Genomic DNA, 23,394 nt, shown 5'->3' with positions numbered 1-23,394 from the left:
CCCAATCTTCATGGAATAAGGTAGGAAGTGGAGGAAGATGCACAAAGTCCTACCCTGGGTTCCACATACATGGTCCTAGGTGAGTGCACATGTATGTGTGTAGTGTGTGTGTATGTGTGTGTGAGCATGAGTGCATGGGTGTGCCTGCACACACACACATACACACACATACCTCCTCACTATGGAGGAAGACACCTGAAGTTGACCTTTGACCTCCACATTCATGTGTATCCATGAACCCATATGCACGGTCCCATGCACACATGACACAAATAAGTATATGTGATATGCTGGTTAGTTTCTGTCAACTTGACATAAACTAGAGTCATTTAGAAGACGGAATCTCAACTGAGGAATTGCCTCAATCAGATTGGCCTGTAGGCAAATCGGTGGAGCCTTTTATTGATTAATGATTGATGTGGAAGGGCTCAGCCCACTGTGGGTGATGTCATCTCTGGGTTGGTCGTCCTGAAGAAAGTGGGCTGAGCAAGTCAGAGGGAGCAAGCCAGTGAGCAGCACCCCTCCATGGCCTCTGCTTTAGTTACTGCCTCCAGGATCCTGCTTTAGTTCCTGCCATGACTTCTGTTTATGATGGACTATAGCTACAAGCTGAAGTAACCCCTCTCTTCCCATGTGGCTTTTAGTGTCTGTCACAGGGACAAGAACAAGTACGATGAAGTTGTCAACATGTGAACCTCTGTTCACATATGGAAGCCCTGCTTATTTTCACAGAAAATATGGCCGTGTCTTTAGGCTTTATACCAGACTATTTGGAAGGCCTTCACTCGTATGTGTGTGTGTGTGTGTGTGTGTGTGTGTGTGTGTGTGTGTGTGTGTGTGTGTAGGGGAAGGCTCAGTATCAAACTACAAACATCAAACATTCTACGTGTAACTTACATCCAATCCTAGGGTTGTTCTTTTTGTAGCAACGTGTTTCCATGGGAAAAAACTGAGAGAATGTCCCAGTATCTCCAGGAAAGCTTTCTTTCCAAGGAAAGGAGAGAGAGAGAAAACACTCAAACCAGTTAGGAAATCTTCCCAACCAAGTCTCCATCCCCCATTAGTACTGTGTGTCCACTGTGTCAAGCCAAGCCAAACTGGTCAACAGACTTGGAATCTTGGTTAGAAACTCCCTGTCTCTCACCTGAAGACACCCTCTACCTAGACCTGCTGAATTTCCAGTTTTCAAGACTGGGGTGTTGTGGCTACTCTAAATTTATCTTGTTCCTATTTATATATATTTATTTCTAAGTCAGGGTTTCACTGTGTAGCCTTGGCTGGCCAAGAACTTACTCTGTAGACCAGGCTGGCTTTGAACTTAGAGATTTGCCTGCTTCAGCCTTCCCAGTGTTGGAATTAGTCTTGTCCCACCAAGCCAAGTTCTTTATTATTTTTGCATTTAGCTGCCTTTCTGAACTGAGCCATGAAATATTTTCTTTTTCTATTGAAAACACTTCCAGGTTGTAAAAAATTGAAACTCAAGGACTACAAAGCTAGTGTTTGGTCCACTCTCCTCTGCTCTAGCCCTGCCCCCATGAGTTCACTCTTCTTTGCTCTAACCCTGCCCCCAAGAGTTCACTCTTCTTTGCTCTAACCTCGCCCCCAAGAGTTCACTCTTCTCTGCTCTAGCTCCACCCCATGAGTTCACTCTCCTCTGTTCTAACTCCGCCCCCATGGGGGCCACTCTCCTCTACTCTTACCCACCTCTTCTAACTTCTTCTCCCTTCCAGAACCCCAAGCTTATGTACAATAGATCTTCTATCTCAACAGATTCCTACCTCCAATACTGCGGAAATGCATGCACATTTGCAGGCTATTTACCCTGGGAGCCAACAGGACCCCCTGCTGGATGGAGGGAAAGCCATCCACTAATTATTCACATGATATGAAAAAAAATAAGCAAAGCTCATTAGCACGGATGCCATTAGCCAGTTGGCTTTCTTCAAGGCGTTTCCTTGATGCTTAAGTAGCATTAGATGCTGCCTCACTCGGGCTCTTGTGGTTTTTCATTTAGTAGCCACATCCTTTTCTCTTGTGCATTATTATGTTTTACCAACTACCTGAGGATTTCATACAATGTACTTTGATAACATCCTTTCTCAGTGTCTCCCCAACTCCTCATAGATCTGCCGCCACCTTCTTACCCTCCCCATACTGGGACCTCTTTTTATTTATTAGCCACTGACTCCATTTTTGCTGTTCTGGTTGTGAAGCCATCCACTGTGGTGTGAACCACTTTCTAGGACCACTGGCTTCTTCCTGCCTAAGTGATTTCTGCATGTGGGGCAGAGAGTAGGGGACATGGAAGCCCAGTTTCCCAGGATTTGTAAAAGAGCCCATATTTTATGATTGAACTTGTAAGAAGAAGTGGGTTCTCGAAGAACGTTGGGTCATATGAGCTATTCCTCTTGACATAAATACTTGGGATTCATAATTAAGCTTTCTGGCTGACACTCTGGCCTTTATGTCCATCTAGCTAATGAAAACAGACCGTGACAATGAGGGGGAAGTTTGGAGTGGCATCTCATGTTTGTCAGCTCCATCTCACAGCTGTGCTTGGACTGGGGGAATTCCTGGCTCAGACTGGCTAAAATGCTAAACAAACTGAAAGTGGAAGGAAGACGTCAAAACTTACAAATAAGTTTCGTAACTGAGAATGTCAAAGGAAGAGCTTTGTCCTAAATATGCTGAGAACATTCCCTTTTCTTTCCCTATCCTTGCCTCACACACACTGGGTTATTTTGAGCTCAGGGTCTTATGGTGTGGGTTAGGAACTGGTACACTATGGCAGAACTGAATGCGGAGACTGAAAGATTTGGCAGCATGTTTCTAAATGCACATGGCTAAAATTCATCCAAGACAGATGTGTAATGGACTTGAAGTGTTTCCAGCAGTACTGCATGATGTGCGTTGCATGACTTTACTGCATGTGTGGTGCTGAATACACAACATGTGCACATCACACTGAACATGCTAGCTCATCCTGCAGCCACCCTGCACCACTTGAAACACGTCTGTTCAGATTCTAGACTGATGAAATTATGAATTGCAGGATTTTTACTACATGTGTTTTTTTCTCTCATTAAAAAACAATCTTTCAGTTCAGAGTACACACACACACATGCACTCTTTCTAATATATATATATATACATGTCTACATATGATCTGCAGAATCTATGTATATGTGTTTAGGGATGACTGCTTGGATTGAATACCCTAAAGGAAGACTCTAAGAGCCAGAGGACCATGCCATTTGCTGTGAGGTAATGCCTTCGATATATATCAAGGACTTGCACACATGAAAACTTAATGGTATGGTCACCTAAACAAGACAATGACAAACAGCTGGTATTCCAGTGTGGATGGGGGAAATCTCACAAGGCCCCACCCCTAGGTGAAGAGCCACAGGCAATGTCTACTGAGAGAAGAAGAGTCAGAATTATTTCAGTCAAATCTCTGATGAGCACCCTGATAATTTCTGTTTGAATGAATGGCTTTTGAGGGAGGAATTTGAGGGGTGAACCTTCAGCTGTTCCTGTTAGGAGCAGATGTACTTCTCCTTGTAGGTGATGATCATGCACTTCGAAGGGCTTATGTCATCTAAGCACGCATGTGTTACCACTGTTTGATATTGGAGAAGTGTTTACATACTCTGTCCCTGAGGTATCCTAGAGGTTGTCTTTGTAAGTCATCTGTTTACTCTGCCTGGGGTGGTAGAATTGCGCTCCCCAGACTTTCTTGGCTTCTGTCAGTCGGTACCCCAGTGCAAACGATGAGGGTGCAGTTAGCAGGAAGGAGAGAAGCTAGGGACTGTGCTTCAGGCAGCCTCTCCTCTATTCCTAACTCTGTCCTGGCAGCCCCATGGGTCCACTCTGTTCCTAGCTACAGACCTGCATCATGCCTGCTGCTGGGAGTGCCACCTGCCATTGCTGTGACATGGGTATCCTCATGACTTTGTCCAGTACTCTGTGTACCTCTATAAGCAGTTCCCACGTTAATTTCCCTGTGTTTGAAATCCTGGCCTAGTTTCTCTTTCTGACCCTGACTGATGATGCTCATCTTGTTTCTCAGCAATTCTTCTATTGATTAAAAGATAACTGTGCTCTAGAGAACAGAGGGAAGGGGGGCTACCTTGAGGGCACATGACGAGCACTAAAACACAACTACGTGGGAGGAATATGTGCTAGTGGTCCACAACAGCTCCATAGAGTTAACCCCAGTCATGGCTTTCTATCATATTCTTTATAACCAGAAGAGAGATGGCTGAAGGCTTCCAACTCAGATGATAGATGCTTGTGGATACAGGGATGCTGATTGCCTTGAGGATACAAGGATGCTGCTGCTCATTGCCTTCAGGATACAGGGATGCTGACTGCCTTGAGGTTAGAGGGATGCTGACTGCCTTGAGGATACAGGGATGCTGCTGCTCATTGCCTTGAGGATACAGGGATGCTGACTGCCTTGAGGATACAGGGATGCTGACTGCCTTGAGGATACAGGGATGCTCATCACCTTAATTTGCTGCACTTTCAGTTAATTGTCTACCTTTCAGGTTTAAGCTTCATAAACCATGCTACTTCTGCATGGTAGACATTGCTGGAAGGCAGAGATGAAAATGTCCAAAGAGAAGTGAGAAGGTTCATTACTTGTTGTCTCAAATGTATGAGAGGTATCCTTCCTGTCCTGAACTAAAGAAGTTGACAGCAGCGTGGAAACACCGCTACTGGATGTACCTAAATGCCACATTCTTGGCTGATAAAAGTTTTGTCCATGATAGTAGTAGCTGGCAAGGAGTTAAATTTGAGCCCTCTGCAAGGCTGGCATTTTACATCACCGTCCCTCGTGGTGCCTGGCTAGGAGTGAGGGCTGCTTTGAAGCAGAGATCTGAGTGATGCCCCCCACTGCCCGATCAAGCATTTGTGTAATAAGATTCCTTTAGATTCTTGGAAGAAGCAGATTTGGTATCATTGCTGAACATTTCCAGGAGCCTAAGCTCAGGTTTTCAAAGTGGAAGGGAATAGCCCTTACTTGAGATAGCGTTGACTCAATCAGAATGCCAAGTACTGCCTGGAGCCTCCACCATGCCTTGCCTGCGCCAGGAGTTTCTGATAGAAGCGATTTTAGAAATTGGATTAGCAGGGTCCTCATCAGACACTGCTCTGTGCCCTAAGCGATGGTTCTTTAGGCAAAGCACAGTGTGGCCTCCACTTAAGCCCTGCAATGGCCTCATACAATTTGATGGATCGTTTAGCATTTATCAGCCTCTGCAGCTCCATGCCCAGAAGTGACATTTCCCTGGAATCAAAGTCTTTAAAAGCTTGCAGGAGCACTAGATGAGATGGGCGGGTGATTTATTGGGCTGCTAGGCAATTCGAAGTTTCTTTGACTGTGGCACAAATGCCGCTTAGTGCCCGGGATGATGATAAATGATGCTCTCATAGGAGTGTGACCTCAGAGAAGGTGTGTCTCACTGTGGTAAGCCAGACAATTTCCTCCATATAGAATGAAGATCCCAGAATTTTTTTTCTTTGAAGGGAAGTCATGGACTCTTTGAGGATTGAGTGCAATATAAAACTATAGATCCTTTTACTGGAAGAGTGTGTTTGTGGGTGGGGGTGATGGCTCAGTCAGCAATGTGCCTCCCACACAATCATGAGTACCTGAGTTTGCATCCCTAGCGTCCTTGCAAAAGCTGTATCCTCATGTTTGTATTCCCCAGCATTGTGTGATTGGCTCCTTAGCCAGCCAACCTAAGTCAGGGTAGTGAACTTTACGGTTTTAGGGAGAAACCATAACATGGAATGTGATTGAGAAGACAGTGGACTTTGAACTGTGGTCTTCAAACACATTATACATATATGCATGCACACCAGCACATACCACACACACACACATATGCACATAATTGTTATAATTGTGTGTACAGGCTTTGTAGAAATCATGGGCTGCAGACGAATGATAGATGCTGGAGAAACCAGTAGACACTCTGTGTTGAGCTGGCTTTCTGGTTCTGTGTATGCCAGAAAGCTGCTTAAGGGGGTGATTACCGAAAATCAGTATTGCTCAGGCAAAACCTCCTCAGTGCTAGAGCTCTTCTAGTGCAAGTATTTGGTGTGTGCGTGTGCACATGCATGTGTGCACTTGTCATGGCGTATGTGTGGAGATCAGAGGACAACTTGGGTGCCAGCCCCCATGGGGTAGCGGTTTTGCAGATTTAATGCTTCGAAGATGTTTGGATTTGATGCTATCTGACATTAATTTTTTGCATTTCATTTCAGAGGTTTCCATGTGGGCTTCTTCCACAATCCAGAAACCTTACTAACTCACCAAGTCTTGTGTTTCTAGTCTTCCATGTTACCCTGTAGCATCTTGCGTAGTTGGCTGCTCCCTTTGTGACATCTTATCTGTTCCTTCTCTTCTCTGCCGCCCCCTTTGCTGGCTCCTTCTCAATCTCTAGATGACTCTGTTCAGTTTCGTTGTTCTCAGTCTCTCCTGGATGCTGGTGTCTCCAACACTGGCCAGCATGGTGAGATCTGTCCCATGAATCCGGACCCTTTCTTCAGATATATAGTTGGGTAAATAAGCATTTGCATACAAATGAAGCTCGTGATTGTTATAAGGCCTCACCTCCAACCCCTCCAGATGAGCCTGGAGGTACAGCATCTTGGATTTCAGGAGGAGAGAAGCACAGTGCTTAGCCGAACATCTGTGAAGCATCCTTTGTGCTTTTTATAGCTTACCTTATCCGTCAACCAAGACCATCTAACAATGCATGCAGATTTTTAGCTCTGAACTGATAACATTTCCCTGTCTCTCTACACTGGACCAAAGCATCTACACTTCTCACATAGGTAACCACAGTAGTTTCTCTGCTAGTCTCCTGGGCTCTTCTATGATATTTTTACCATCAGTCTTCAGCGACCAAGGCAACTCCACACAGTTATATCAGATGCTACCATTTTCCTTCTAAAACCAGGGCCTTCTCTCTGTTAGAATGGAAAACACAGAAAGCTTCCTTCTATACCCTGAGTCTCTTCATCAGCTTTTGTTGCATATCCTCATGTGTGTGTGTGTGTGTGTGTGTGTGTATGTGTGTGTGTGTGTGTGTGTGTGTGTGTGTGTATGTGTGTGTGTACACACATATTGAGGCCAGAGGTCAATGTATGGTGTCTTCCTCAATTTCTCTTCTCACATTTTAGAACAAGATCAGTCACTGAACTTGTTGCTTTCTGACTTTAGCAAGCCCCTGGCATCCTCCTGACTCAGTTTGGTCAGTCCTGGGATTATAGATTGTTGCTGCCATGCCTGGCTTATTTATGTGAGTGTTGGGTACCAAACTCAGTCACTGTGCTTGCAGTCCTGTGGGTGGAGTCCAGTCTCTGCAGTTTGCTATCTCACGCCCTCAGATTCTGTACTTCATCGTACCTAAGCTTGCTTAGTGACTGTGGTGGTTTGGATGATAATGTCTCCCACAGCCTTGGTTGGCAGCACTGTTTGGAGAGGCGTGGAGCCTTGTTGGAGGAAGTGCGTCACTGGAAGTGAGCTCTGAGAGTTTAAATACTAGTGCCATTTCGAGTTTGGGCTTTCTCTGTTTTCTGTTTGTGGTTTGAGATGTGAGCCCTCAGCGGTTCCCACTGCCAAGTCTGTGTTCTGCGGCCACGATTGCCCGCCATCATGGACTTTAGACGCTCCGGAGCAGTAAAGCTGACTCTGGCCTGACATTTCATCTCAGCAGTAGAAAAGCAACTCACACAATGGCTGGATTTCTACTCCTAAAATCACACACAGTTTAACTCCTTTAAGGCTAGAGAATAATTCTAGAAATTACAAGACAGATTAATTATTTTTCACGTGCATGCTGACTTATCTCTCAGGTCAGATGTAAGCTTTTTGGGAGCAGGGAACCAATTAATGTCACCTCCAGCCGCTCCAGCCGCCCCTCCCCCCCCAGCCTCTAACCTTCTGCTTATTGGGTCTCTGGGGTAACTTGTGCTAATCCTCAGTTTCTTTCAGGCTGTGTCAAGTGCTGGGAAGTCAGAGGGAGGGGATATAAGGCAGTTTCTCTCTTGGTTTAGAAATGTGAGTCATGTGGAGAGAGAGAGAGAGAGAGAGAGAGAGAGAGAGAGAGAGAGAGAGAGAGAGAGAGAGAGAGAGAGAGAGAGGCCAAAAAAGATTTCCAATTTGGGCAGAAATGCATCATTTGATACTGGGCTAGTAATTGAAAAATAGTGTCTTAGTTGCTTGCAAGAATAAATATAATTTCCCAAAGTGCTTAGCTGTCTCCTAGACTGTAGCCGGGAGAATGAAACGTAATAGAAAATAATGATACTCCTAACTTGAATGGACAACAAGCAAGGTAAACAGTCGTCTGTCTACCTTCGCCCTACAGACGGCTTCCACTCAGCTTAGTTGGGTCCACAGTAGACGGGCAAGTCAGCTTCACACACAGCCATTAAAACAAGGTGTGTGGTTTGGCCTGGGAGGTCCCATGCTCAAGACTGGAGACAGTCTTTGCTGCCTCTTTGATACAAAGCTTTGTCTTATGTGAATAGACATCACACACCTGCTGTGTGATGGCCCAGAGCTTCTTTGCTAGTGCAAGTACAGCAAACCTCCACTCAGGGAACTATGCTCAGAGCTCAGGGCTCTGAACCTACACAGACTCAGCACATCTTGTAAATTTTAAGTTGTTGACGCTTCGAGAGCTCAGCAACTCAATTAATTTTCAACAGAAGTAAGATATTTCTACCTTAATTTGCAGTCTTAAAGGGTGGGAGGGAATGAGTGTTGTGGTGGTAGTTAAAATATTAGTGCATAAGATGAAGTTTATAAATATGGATAAAATGTAGAAACATATATAATGCACAAACTATATTTAAAATGCGTATAAAATATAAGGCCTTTTTTCTCTTCAATAGTAGAGTTTCTTGCTTAGTAGACAATGAAAATCATGTTGGAAGTTTGCACGCATCCAGGGCCTTTCCCAAACCCATATGGTTTGTTGTGTAAAATAAACTCATAGTAAAGTGCATTGGCTGGTTTTGTGTATAAACTTGGCAGAAGTCATCAGAAAGGAAGCAGCCTCAGTTGAGAAAATACTTTCATGTGATCCAGCTGTAAGGCATTTTCTCAAGTAGCAATCAGTGGGGGAGAGGCAGCACATGGTGGCTGGTGCCATCCCTGGGCTGGTGGTCCTGGGTTCTGTAAAAAGTCAGGCTGAACAAGCCAGGGCAAGCAAGACAGTAAGCAGCATACCTCCATGGTCCCTGCATCAGCTCTTGTCTCCAGGATCCTTCTCTGTTTGAATTCCTGTCCTGACTTCAATAATGATCAACAATATGGAAGTTTAAGCCAAATAAACCATTTTCTTCCCAACTTGCTTTTTGGTCATGGTGTTCATTGCAGCAATAGAAACCCTGGCTCAAATGTAAAATTAACCAATATGACCCTTTCAAACATGCAGTTCAGTTGGATTGCATATATCCATGGTTGCATAGCCATTGCTACCATCTACCGTCAAAACTCTTCATTGTGCAAAATGAAAGCCCTTAATCCATTTAACAGCAAGTAACATCTCAAGGAACACCATCCTATCTCTACGTTTTATACTACGAACTGCAAGAAGTTCATTTGTTTTTGTGGATGACTTATTTTAATATTGTGTCTTCAAGTTCTTCCTTGTGGTATCAAGAATTCCTTCTCTACTATGGATTGAGAGTACTCAATAGCACAGACAGACCACATTTTGCTTTTCAGTCAGTGGGTATTTGAGTGAGTTCCATCTTTCCTCTCTTTCTTTTTATCTTTCTCTCTCCCTCACTTCCTTCTTCCCTTTTTTCTTTCCTTCCTTCCTTTCTCTCTGTCTTTCTGTTCTCCCTCCCTTCTTCCTCCCCTTTTCCTTCCTTCCTATCTTCCTTCCTTGCTTCCTTTTTTCCTCCCTCCCTTTCTTTCTTTCTTTTATTTCTTCCTTCCTCTGTCCTTTCTGTTCTCTCTCTCTCTCTCTCTCTTTCTCTTCTCCCCCTCTCTCCCTTAAAACATTTTTTGAAAGAAACTGCCAGGATTTTCTCCACAGTGTCTCACCACCAATTCTGCAGTTCTACTACATTGTGCAAGTCTCCAATGTCTCCCTTTCTATGCACATTTCTTATTTTCTGTGTTTTCTGTGTGTTTTTAGTGTCCTATGAGGCCTTGAGACAATGATATACATGTCTAATTTAGGGTTGAATAGTCAGTTCTCACTTATAACTGACAGCATGAATCTGCACAGAAATCATCTTAAGTATAGTATAATTAACATTATAGTTTTATTTTTAATTGCTATTGTTTAAGAATTACATAATACATATAACGTAGTTTGAACACATCTACCCTGTATATTTCCTCCAGTTCCCTGCTGCCCTTTCACTATTTCCCCTCTCAACTTCATTGTTTTACTTTAAAATACACTGAGTCCAGTTAGTGCTATCTGCATGTGTATGGTGTATTGGAGCATGGGTAGCCTCTCAGGAGCTGCATCCTTGAAGAAAACTTACTCTTTTCTGCCCAGTGTTGGACATGTATTTCATTGTCAGTGTTCTTCTGGTAGAGGTTTATGTTTCATGAACCTCTCCCCTATCCCTGATGGGACTTTGGCTGATTTGATCATGCACAGGTCTTGTACATGTAGTCATGGCTGTTATAAATTATGTCTCCAGTAGTCTTTTCATGTCTACAAACACTGTTTCACTGCAGATGTCCTCTACTTCTGGCTCTTAGAGTCTTTTGCCCCCTTTTCCTCAACAATCCCTGAGTCTTGAGGGTAGCAGGTATGATATAGATACCCCATTTAGAGATGAGTACTTCACAGTTCTATATTCTCTGTATGTTGAGTTGTTGGTCTTTGTATTAATTGCATCCAATGCAAAAAGAGAAGCTTTATTACTTAGGGTTGAAAGATGCACTAATCTATGGTTGTAACAACAACTCATTAGAAGTTAACTTAATACTATGTCTATTTCACAGATAACAGGATTAATTTTCTTTGCAGAGCCCATGACTGTCTAACAGGTTCTTGGCCCCGATAATGGTACCAGGTGGCACTCTACCTTGTACAGGAGACCTGAAATCCAAGTAGAAAGTGGTTGGTTACTCCTATAACATCTGTGCCACTATTGCACTGGTGGCCATGTCTTGCCAGGCCAGTCATTACTGCAGATTATATTTTTCACAGCTGGGTAAGACTGCTGATGACTTTCTTCCATCAGAATTATGCATAGCACCTTCCAACACTGTGAAAGCTTGCTAGTCAAGTGATTCCCAGCTAATCTCTCTATGTTTTAAGACTCTCTATGTTTAAAGTATGCGTTATCTTTAGCAATAAGGTCTAATTCTCATTTTCTGGAGAGTAACTGACAGCAGTGGCAATAAACTGTGATGTTTGGGGCTCAATGGAACCCCTGTTTTATCTATCTATCTATCTATCTATCTATCTATCTATCTATCTATCTATCTATCTATCTATCTCTCCCCGTCTCCGTCTCCATCTCCCTCTCCCTCCCTCCTTCCATCCCCCCATCTCTCTCTCTCTCTCTCTCTCTCTCTCTCTCTCTCTCTCTCTCTCTCTGTAACACACACGCACACACACACACACACACACACACACACACACACTGAGGCAAAGTTTTCTATATAGCCTCAGCTGGCACCATCTCTAATTCTATAGCTTTAGCCTTTTGAGTGTTTAGATCAAAGACATGTAATGTCGAGTCTGGGTATCATTTTGTTTTCATTTCCTAATGATTAATGGAGGTGAGCATGCTTTCTGTGTTTATTAGTCATTTTGTATCATTTTTGGAGGAATACCTGCTGTGGTGGCTATTCTTGCTTGTCAGTTCCACTACATCTACAATGGACTAAATTGCCCCCAAATTGAGTTGCTCACCTGTGAGAGATTTTTGCTTAATTTGAAGTAGGAAGATCTACTTCTAATCTGGATGTTTAGTGTAGGGAGACACACCTTTAGCACAGATCCTTTGAGGTAGGAAGGCCCACCTCAAATCTGGGCCAAAACTTCTTCTGGAAGCCTATGTAAGGGCACGGAAGAAGGAAGCCTTGCTCTTTGCCTGCTTTCTTTCTCCTTGCTAGCACATTAATTTTTTCACAGGCTTTATAGCCTACTTCTCTGGGTTTCTGCAGTTACTGAAGACTAGTGAAGACATCCAGTCTCATGAACTGATCAACTAGCAAATTCTTTGGCCTTCTATTCATAGATAGCCATTGCTGGGTTATCTGGGCCATAGCCTGTAAATATTTCTAATAAACTTCAATTTGTGTATATATAATGCATATGTGTATGCATCTATCTGCATTTGTGTCTGTACCTACACCTATTTATATATGTATATATTCTTCATCTATGTATTCATATGTATGTATATATTCATTCTATAAATTCTGTTAGTCTAGAAAACCCTGACTAATCTACCATGTTTGAATCCTATTGTGTTTTCTTTTGTTACTAAATTTTATAATTTCTCTATATATTTTGTGAATGAATTCTTTAGCAGATATGATCACCACACCCAACAACACGAAGATTCCTACCTCTGTCTTCTTCTAAGGGCTTAGCAGCCTTTAGCCTTTGATTTATCTTTTGTTAACTTTTGTCCATGGTGTTAGCTAAGGGTTCATTTTCATTCTTTTGCTTGTGGATATTTATTTTCCCCTGCATTTGTTCACTGGTATGTCCTCATTGAGCAGTTTAGAAGCCTTGCAAAAAATCATTAAGCCCCATACATGAGAGTTTATTTTTAGGATTCTATTACTACTCCATTAATTCCAGTACCATACTGTTTTGATTATTATAATATTGTAGTATATTTTGGAACCAGTAAATCTGAATCCTCTAACTTTCTTCCTTGTGAAATTACTTTGGTGATTTGGAAGCCCATCTACATTTCAGGATAGTTATTTAAATATATGTAAAAATATACTTGGAATTTTTACAAGGACCATAAACATAGTTAGACATTCCAGTGTTGCCTTCTGGTCTGTGACCATAGAGTACATTTCCATTTATTTTATGCCTAACATTTCAGGAACTTTGTGGCTTTCCATCTTTTTGTTTGAGTTAATTCCTATGTATTTTCTTCCCTCTTTTTCTCCCCTTTGTTCATTAGTTTGTTCCTTTCTTTCTTTCTTCCTCCCTCTCTCCCTTCCTTTCTTCCTTCCATGTATGTATGTATGTATGTATGTATGTATGTATGTATGTATGTATGTATACATACTTGAGTATAGGTATGTGCTAAGAACCCACAAAAGTTATAAGAGGTGTTAGAGCTCTGGAACTGGAGTTATGGTTGTAAGCTACCACATGAGTGCTGGGAACCAAACCTTGGTTCTCTGCAATAGCAATAAGTGCTATTAACTGCTGAGCCATCTCTCCAGCCCTGGCCTTTTATTCTTTTAGATAATACTAAGTAGAAATATTTTTATTACTTATTCATATCATTCCTGTTAGTGTATACAAATACAACTAATTTTTGTGTGTCAAACTGCCTCCTGATAAAAATCTTAACAAAGACTGAAATTAAAACTTATATATTAACCTGGTTTCAGTCTTTGACACTGGATTGTTGGAGGCTTTATCTATGTGGGATTTGCAATTGTTAGGTAGTATGAGATAGTTTCTATCTACTCTTACTTTGTTAAGAATTTTTATCAGAAGACTTATTTAGTCAGAAGGTTTTCTGCAATAACTGAGGTAGTCAAGCTATCCCTCCTTCTTCTGTTATGGCTTGCTTTAATGGTCAACCTCGAAAAACCTAGAATCTAGGAAGGAAATCTCAACAAGGAATTGTCTAGATCAGATTTTCTTTGGGCGTGTCTGAAGGTGATTGTCTTGACGGTGTTCACTGATGTGGGAAAACCTATCCCACTGCAGGCAGCACCATTCCCTGGGGTTGGGTCACAGATTATGTAAGCTAGGAGAAAGTGAGTTGAGAAATAGGAATGCATGGATGCATTTCTTTGGTCTTGAGTGTAGATGTGATGTAAGTAGCTGTTTTAAGTTCTTGATGCCTTCTGCATTTGCTTGTTGTTTTATTACTGAGGTTAGAATATTGGCATCCTTATTACAGGATTGCTAATTTTCTTCCATTCTGCCAGTTTTTGATGTGTGTATTTAGATGGTCCCTTATTAGGTATATAGGTACTTGCAGTTATATCTTCTTGATATATTTTAACAGAAGACTTGAAATAAATTTTATCTGATACCAACATAGCCACTTCTGCTTTTATTGGTTACTAATTTCACAGAATACCTTTTTTCTGACTTGTGCTGTCAACTTGAAAGTGAATTTTTTATAGTCAGTTGGATCGTGTGGTTTTATCTACTCTGTGGATTCTTGTTTTTGATTGGAGCATTTCATCAACTATATCTCAAGTAATTATTCATAAAAAAGGCCTTAAATTTTTTATTTTCCAATTTGTTTTGTATATGTCTTATAAATTTTTGTGGTTGCATCTTGCATTCTGTCTTCTTTTGGTTTTAGCTCACTTTTTGGTAGTGAAATGTTGACATACTTTATCATTTTCTTTTGTGTATATTCTATCATTATTTTCTTAGTAGTTGCAACAGAGATTAGATTTAGCATCTAAAGTCTTAACAGCCTAATTTGAATTTATGGTAGTTTAGCTTCACTGCCATGCAGATGCTTTGCCCCTTACAAATCCATCTCATGTCTTTCAAGTTTGTTCACGCCACAGAATTACATCTTTAGATATCAGGTCTTTGAAAACATAATCCTTTTAAATGTAGCAGTGTTACAGATTATACAGAAAACACAGTGTGAAGTTACAAACCAAAATTACAACAATGATAACTTTAAGACTAATTTTTAAAAAATCCATTAGTGTTGTAAATCATGCAGAAACAAAAGTGGAGCAACCGACTATGGTTATTTAAGTCCTGGGCTTTGTGATTGCACATGGACTTACCTTTACGGAAGTCTAAATATCATCCTTCAGTGTTAAATTTCTGCCTAGTGTACTTCATCTCACCCAACAGAACTCCCTTGAGCATTTCTTGTAAGACAGGTTCAGTTACACGAAGTCATCAGTTCCATCTGTCCTGGACCACTCTATAGAATCCAGCTGGCTTCAAACTTGTGATGTTCTGTTTTAGCATGCAGAGTTTTCATCATGCCGATTTCTAATTCACCTTTGAAAAAGTTTCGTTTTTGATGTAGGAATTTTATTTAATCATTTTTTTCTAGTACTATGAATCAATTAGCCTGATACCTCCTGGATAAACAATTTTCTGATGAGAAAACAAGTTTTAATGTTATTAAAAGTTGATTGAATGTGTCAAGTTGCTTCTTTGTTTTTGACAGTCTCCAGCTTTCAAATATTTTGTTATTGTATGACTTGGTGTGAGTCTCTTGAGTTCATCTTACTTAGACTTTTTTAAAAAATATCTTGGAGGCTTATGTTCCTGCCACTCCTCAAATTAGAGATAACTTCAGTCATTATTTCTTTAAATACGTTTTCCCCCTTCTCTTTCTCTTGTTTCTTTCATTTTATTCTTTTTTCGTGGGGCAAAGATTCAAATATTTTATTTTATTTATTTTTTAAATATAATCATTATATATTTATTTAATTTTTTTCAAATGACAAATGAAATCATGCAATTTTCAGGCTATTTAGGTTTGCAAGTGCTAAGTATAAAACACGTAGTTCCCTGATACTCAGAAGTACTTCATTCTTACATAGTTCTCCATTTATCTAACATAGCATTTACCCTGTACACTTCCTCTTTCCTATCTGAACTTCTTTCTTTTTTCTGAACAACTTTATTTGAAAAAACAAAGATAAATGAACAAATTTTAAGCATTTTTGCATAAAAGTATACAAATACATTTTTGTCAGTGCTTGGCATTTTTTTCCCCAAAGGTTTGATAGTGTGCATTAAGATCTTACTAGCTACAATGAGCATAAAGTGCATGTAAAACAGGATGTAATGTGGAATTAGTCAAAGTTTTCTTGGTGTGTAAAGAATGAGCATAATGTTTTTTTTTCCCCTGAACTTCACGTAGTATCGATTATCAGTGACTGCATATTATATGTGTTCTTTTGCGACTGGGTTATCTCACTCAGGATGATATTCTCTAGATCCATCTATTCTCTTACGAATTTCATAAAGTCATTGTTTATGATAGCTGAGTACTACTCCATTGTGTAAATGTACCACAATTTTTGTATCCATTCATCTACTGAAGGACATCTGGGTTCTTTCCCGCTTCTGGCTATTATAAATAGAGCTGCTATGAACATTTGTGGTGCATGTGTCTTTGTTGTATGTTGGAGTGTCTCTGGGGTATATACCCAGAAGTGGAATAGCTGGGTCTTCAGGTAGTACTATGTCCAATTTTCTGAGGAATCACCAGACTGATTTCCAGAGTGGTTGTATCAGTTTACAATCCCACCAGCAGTGGAGAAGTGTTCCTCTTTCTCCACAACCTCACCAGCATCTGTTGTCATCTAGTTTTGGATCTTGGCCAATCTGACTGGTGTGAGGTGGAATCTCAGGGTTGTTTTGATTTACATTTCCCTGATGGCTAAGAATGTTGAGCACTTCCTTAGATGTTTCTCAGCCATTCGAAATTCTTCAATTGAGAACTTTTTGTTTAGCTCTGTACCCCATTTTTTAATAGGGTTGTTTGATTTTCTGGTGTCTAGCTTTTTGAGTTCTTTGTATACCTTGGATATTAGGCCTCTATCTGATATGAGGTTGGTAAAGATCTTTCCCCACTCTTTGGCTGCTGTTTTGTTTTCTTGACAATGTCCTTAGCCTTACAGAAACTTTGCAATCTCATTAAGTCCCATTTGTTAATCTTTGACCTTAGAGCTTGAGCCATTGGTGTTCTGTTCAGGAAATTTTCTCCTGTGCCTATGTGTTCTAAGGTTTGCCCTACTTTCTCATCTAATAGTTTCAGTGTATCTGGTTTAATGTGGAGATCTTTGATCCACTTACTCTTGAGCTTTGTACAAGGAGATAAGAAAGGGTCTATTTTCATTCTTCTGCATGCTGAGTGCCAGTTGGACCAACACCATTTGTTGAATAGGCTGTCCTTTTTCCATTGAATGTTTACTGCTCCTTTGTCAAAAATCAGGTGACCATATACGTGAGGGCACATTTCTGGATCTTCTATTCTATTCCATTGATCCATGTGCTTATGTACCAGTACCATGCAGTTTTCAGCACAATTGCCTTGTAATATAGCTTGAGGTCAGGGAAAGTGATTCCCATAGATGTTTTCTTGTTGTTGAGGATGGATTTTGCTATTCTAGGTCTTTCGTTGTTTCAGATGAAATTGCACATTGCTCTTTCCAACTCGATGAAGAGTTGGGTTGGAATTTTGATGGGGATTGCATTGAATCTGTAGATTGATTTTGGTAAGATGGCCATTTTAAAAATGTTGATCCTTCCAACCCATGAGCATGGAGGTCTTTCCATTTTCTGAGATCTTCCTCAATTTCATTTTTTAGAGGTTTGAAGTTCTTGTCATACACTTCCTTCACTTGCTTAGTTTGAGTGACACCAAGGTATTTCATAGTTCTTGTGACTATTGTGAAAGGAATCTTTTCCCTAATTTCTTTCTCCACATGATTGTCCTTTGAATATAGGAAGGCTACTGATTTGTTTGAGTTAATTTTATATCCACCCACTTTGCTGAAATTGTTTATCAGCTGTAGGAGTTCTCTGGTGGAATTTGTGGGTCACTTAAGTACACTATCATGTCATCTGCAAATAGTGATGTTTTTACTTCTTCCTTTCCAATTTGTATCCCTTTCATTTCCTTTTGCTGTTTAATCGCTCTGGTCAGGACGTCCAGTACTATGTTGAATAGGCAGGGAGAGAGTGGGCAGCCTTGTGGAGTCCCAGATTTTAGTGGGATTGCTTCAAATTTTCCACCATTAAGTTTGATGTTGGCTGTTGGTTTGCTGTATATTGCTTTTATAATATTTAGGTAAAGGCCTTGATTCTTGTTCTTTCCAACACTTTTAACATGAAGGGGTGTTAAATTTTGTCAAATGCTTTCTCAGCATCTAGTGAGATGACCATGTGGTTTTTTTTCTTGAGTGTGGATTACATTGATGGATTTCCTTATATTAAAACATCCCTGCATCCCAGGGATGAAGCCTACTTGATCATGGTGAATGATCATTTTGATGTGTTCTTGGATTCGGTTTGCAAGGATTTTGTTGAGTATTTTTGCATCAATGTTCATAAGTGTGATTGGTCTGAAGTTCTCTTTTCTTGTAGGGTCTTTGTGTGGTTTAGGAACGAGAGTTATTGTGGCCTCAAAAAAGCAGTTAGGTAGTATTCCATCTGACTTTACCTTGTGGAATAGTTTGGAGAGTATTTGTATTAGGTTGTCGATAAATGTCTGATAAAAATCTGCACTGAACCCATCTGGATCTGGGCTTATTTTGGTTGGGAGGCTTTTGATGAGTGCTTCCATTTTTTTAGGTGTTATGGGATTATTTAGATGGTTTACCTGGTCCTGGTTTAACTTTAGTATCTGGTATCTGTCTAGGAATTCATCCATTTCCTCCAGATTTTCCAGCTTTGTTGAGTATAGGCTTTTGTAGTAGGATCTGATGATTTCTTGAATTTACTCAGTTTCAGTTGTTATTTCTCCACTTTCCTTTTTGATTTTGTTAATTTGGATACTCTCTCTTTGCCCTCTAGTTAGTCTGGCTAAGGGTTCATAAATCTTGTTAATTTTCTCAAAGAACCAGCTCTTGTTTTTGTTGGTTCTTTGTATGGTTCTTTTTGTTTCTATTTTGTCTATTTCTGCCCTAAGTTTGATTATTTTTTGCCCTCTACTTCTCTCAGGTGTATCTGCTTCCTTTTGTTTTAGAACTTTCAATTGTACTGTCAGGTTTCTAGTGTATGTTCTCTCCAGTTTCTTTTTGGAAGCACTCAGAGCTATGAGTTTTCCTCTCAGTACTGCTTTCATTGTATCCCATGGGTTTGGGTATGTCGTGATTTCATTTTCATTGAATTCTAGAAAATCCTTAATTTCTTTCTTTATTTCTTCTTTGACCCTTCCATTGTTTAATAGAGCATTGTTTAGTTTCCATGTGTATATGGGTTTTTTTTTGTCATTCTTTTCATTAAAGACCAGCCTTAGACCATGGTGATCTGAGAGGATGCATGGGAGTATTTCAATCTCCTTATATCGATTTAGGATCGTTCTCTGTCCAATTATGTGGTCAATTTTTGAGAATGTGCCATGATGTGCTGAGAAGAAGCTGTATTCTTTTGTTTTAGGATGATATGTTCTGTAGATATGTATTAATTCCAGTTGGCTCATATTCTCTGCTAGTTTTACAGTGTCCTTGTTCAGTTTCTTCTTTTATGATCTGTTCATTGGTCAGAGTGGGGTATCAAAGTCTTCCACTATTTTTGTGTGGGGTGAAATATATTTTTTGAGCTTTAGTAGGGTTTCTTTTATGAATGTGGGTGCTTTTGTATTTGCTGCATATATATTAAAGATTGAGAGTTACTCCTAACAGATTTCCCCTGTAATGAGTAAAAAGTGTCCTTCCTTATCTCTTTTGACAACTTTTGGTTGGAAATTTACTTTATTTGATATTAGAATAGCCACTCAATCTTGCTTTTTGGAGCCGTTTTCTTGGAAGTGTTTCTTCCAATCTTTTACTCTGAGATATTGTCTGTCTTTGTCTCTGAGATGAGTCTCCTGTATGCAGCAATATGCTGGGTTTTGTTTATGTATCCAGTCTGATAGACTCTATTTTTTTATTGGGGAGTTGAGTCCATTTATGTTAATAGATATCAAGGAATAGTGGTTGCTGTTTCCTGCTATTATTGCTTTTGTGGGTTGAATTGTGCCTGTCTGTCTTTCTCCTTTTGTTTTTCTTGCTTAGAAGTTTTCTTGTTTTTACTAGGATGTAGTTCCCCTCATTGTATTGTGTTTTCCACTTATAATTCATTGTAGTGCTGGGTTTGTGGTCAGATATTGTGTAAATTAATTTTGTCTTGGAATATCTTCATCTCTCCATCTATGGTGATTGATAGTTTTGCTGGCTATAGCAGCTTGTGCTGGCACTTGTGCTCTCTTAGTGTCTGTCCAGGCTCTTCTACATTTTATAGTCTCTTTGAGAAGTCAGGTGTGATTCTGATTGGTCTGCCTTTATATGTTACATGACATTTTTCCCTTACTGCTTTTAGTATTCTTTCTTTGCTTTGGGCACTTGGTATTTTGACTATTATGTGTCCGGAGGTATTTCTTTTCTGGTCCAACCTATTTGGAGTTCTGTAGGCTTCTTTTATGCTTGTGGTCATCTCATTCTTAAGGGTAGGGAAGTTTTCTTCTACGATTTTGTTGAAGATATTTACTGTGCGTCTCAGTTGATATTCTTTGCCCTCTTCTATTCCTATTATCCTTAGGTTCGGTCTTCTCATTGTGTCCTGGATCTCCTGGACATTTTGGGTTAGGAGCTTTTTGGTTTTTGCATCTTCTCTGCCTGTTTTGTCTATGTTTTCAATGTTGTCTTCGGCCACCGAGATTCTCTCTTCCATCTCATGTTCAAGTGTGGTGATTTACTGATTTTCTCTTTATGTACCAGAGCCTCTAACAGCATGGCATGTAGTAGTTAAAGTTTCTTCTACAGATGGATTGTTACATGTTCAAATACATGGTACAGAATAACTTTATCCTTTTAAGCACACAAGAAATTTCCCTAAGATTTTAAGCAGAATTAACTCTAGTAATTTAGTTGACCAAAAATGATATTAGTTTACATGCTGGTTAGTTTTAACTGTCAATTTGACACTACATAATCACCTGGGAATAGTATGAATGGTAAAATATGTAGGTCAAGTTCACCTGTGGGTATGATATGGGGAATTGTCTTGTTAATTGATATAGAAAGACCCATTTCATATGTACCATTCCAGAGGCAGGGGACCCAGAACAGTATAAGAGAGGGGAAAGGTAGGTGAGAGCAACTGAGCAAGCATAGAACCATGCACACATTATGTCTTTGCTCTTGACAATGTTGTGTTTTAAGTTTCTGCTATAACCTTCCCACAACACTGTACTTTGCTCAGAATTATAGCCCCAAACCTCTTTCTTTTTCCAGTTTTTTTTTTGGGGGGGGGAGTCAGAAATGAAACAGATAGTTCACCTATAAACTTGATTTACAGTGTTGTTTGGGTGTTCCTAAATATCATATATGACCTCCAAGCTCAAAGACACAAACACCATGACAGGAGCTCAAGGTGAGAGATGAGGCAGTGTCAATGGCATGTCCCAGAAAGGTTTTCAACCAGTATGTGCTCTGTAGGTCAGAAGGACAGGCATGAAGCTTTTCTGAAAGCCCTCTCTATGTTCAAGTGTCTGACAAACTCTTTGACAATTATATAGCCTGTATAGAACTAGTAAGTAATTGAAACACATTTTACTTAATCTTGCTGAGAAATTTGGATTAAAACAGGTAATTAATGCTTTGATTTGAAGACAGTCTAGATTAGAACCTTGCCATTTCCCCGGGGCGTGAGCTACATTTTCTTATGCCATTTAGAACTCTCTACTCTTCAGTTACTTTGATGAACTCTTTAGGTCAAAACAGATCAACCAAACGTCTAGTCCTGCGACTTACACTTTATTATTATTATATCCATGAAACCCAACAAAGTACAAATTGCATTTCTCAAGGTGACGCTGGATTTCTACTTGAATTTAATTCAACTCAGACCTTCATTATTGAGCACCATCTAAGGGCCAGAAGACCATGGCCTCTATTTCAGACCTTGCTACTTCCCACTGTGCTAATGACTTACTCTTCATGAGGCACTGGGTCTGTGAAGTTGGATAATGTCCTTGTTATTTCCTGGCATTATTGGATTATTCACGTATTAATGTTCCTTGTATGTATGCACTGCTGTTGAAAAAGGCTGCCATTACTGCTGTTATTACATACAAACCTGGAGTAGGCAGGAACAATGTCTACGGCGACTGAAAACTGGAAGATCAATTGGTATTACTTTTTTTTTTTTTTTTTTTTTTTTTTTTTGTTGCTATGATAAAATACAATGACCTAATGTGATGTTTGGAAGAAAGGCTTTATTTTGACTTGAGATTCTGGGGTGGAGAGAGAGAGAGAGAGAGAGAGAGAGAGAGAGAGAGAGAGAGAGAGAGAGAGAGAGAGAGAGAAGAGAGATATGGGGGGGGGGATAATTGCACGGGTGCAATGCAGTAGGTGCCTGGAACAGGAAGTGGATCAGAAAACAGAAACTGAGCTGGAAGTGGGGTGAAGCAAAGAACACTCAGAGACCTATTTCCTTGATGTTTGTCCTCCAACATGGCTCCTCTTCCTAGAGGGTCCATACTTTTCCCTCTTAGTATCACTAGCTAGGGACCAAGTGTTCAAATACTTGAGCCAATTCTCATTGGACATGTCTCATTCAAACCATCACAAAGATCCAAGTGTCATACTGGGTCCTTCTATATTTTTTTCATGCCACATAAAACAAGAATAGAATGATCCAGATATTAAAAACAAAACAAAAACTCATGCTGGCCGACTTGTCCCTGTGCTGGCAGAGCCTTTGCTGGTCCAGCTGCTCTCTGATTGTCTGTGGGGCACATCACCTGTATTGTTACTTTCTCATAGATTCTGCAGATCATCTAAATTTGGAGGGATTTCTGCAAGCTGAAGCCATGTGTGTTTTTTCCAGTGTCCTTCTCTCAGTCTAGTACTTATGCAACGGACAATAACAGACACATCACAGAAAGCACTTGGCAATCTGTTGTCAACTTGAAGCCTCCGGAAACTGGGGGCCAGTGTTTGGCCATCTCTTGATTATCAATTTGGCACATTCCCTGTCTTTTCTCTTGAGTGGGTGCTGTCATTATATTAACATTGGGCCTCAACAGTGATGAAGGGGTGTCATTTTAAATTAAAAGGCAGGTCAGCTTTCCCAGCTGTGCTTTCCCTTCTGCCTGCCTGGCTGTCTTCTCTCCCCAGCTCAGCTCATTTTGTACCTGGTCACTCTTAGTTTGAAGGAGTGGTTGCTGCCTCTACTCATTGACTTCTCATCTTCCTGCCAGCTTCCTGTGCTGCTATGGAACACAGAGAGTGGCTGGATCACCTGGAAGGAACTCCCCTTACCGTGATCTGGAGCAGCCAGGGGTTGAGGTTCCATGTCTAGCTCATCACAGGGGTGGTTGACCCAGCAACCACAGTCAATTTTTAGTTCCTACAAAACCTCTACTCATATAGTTGTCTCATTCTTGGTGTTGAGAGACCCTTACGATGTTATTGGAAGCACACACTATCTGTGATGGTTTCGGATGCAGATGTTTGTGGATACTAAGCAA

This window comes from Micromys minutus, assembly GCF_963924665.1.
Source record: "Micromys minutus genome assembly, chromosome: 23".
Taxonomy (NCBI): domain Eukaryota; kingdom Metazoa; phylum Chordata; class Mammalia; order Rodentia; family Muridae; genus Micromys; species Micromys minutus.
Note: the sequence above shows the minus strand (reverse complement) of the source record.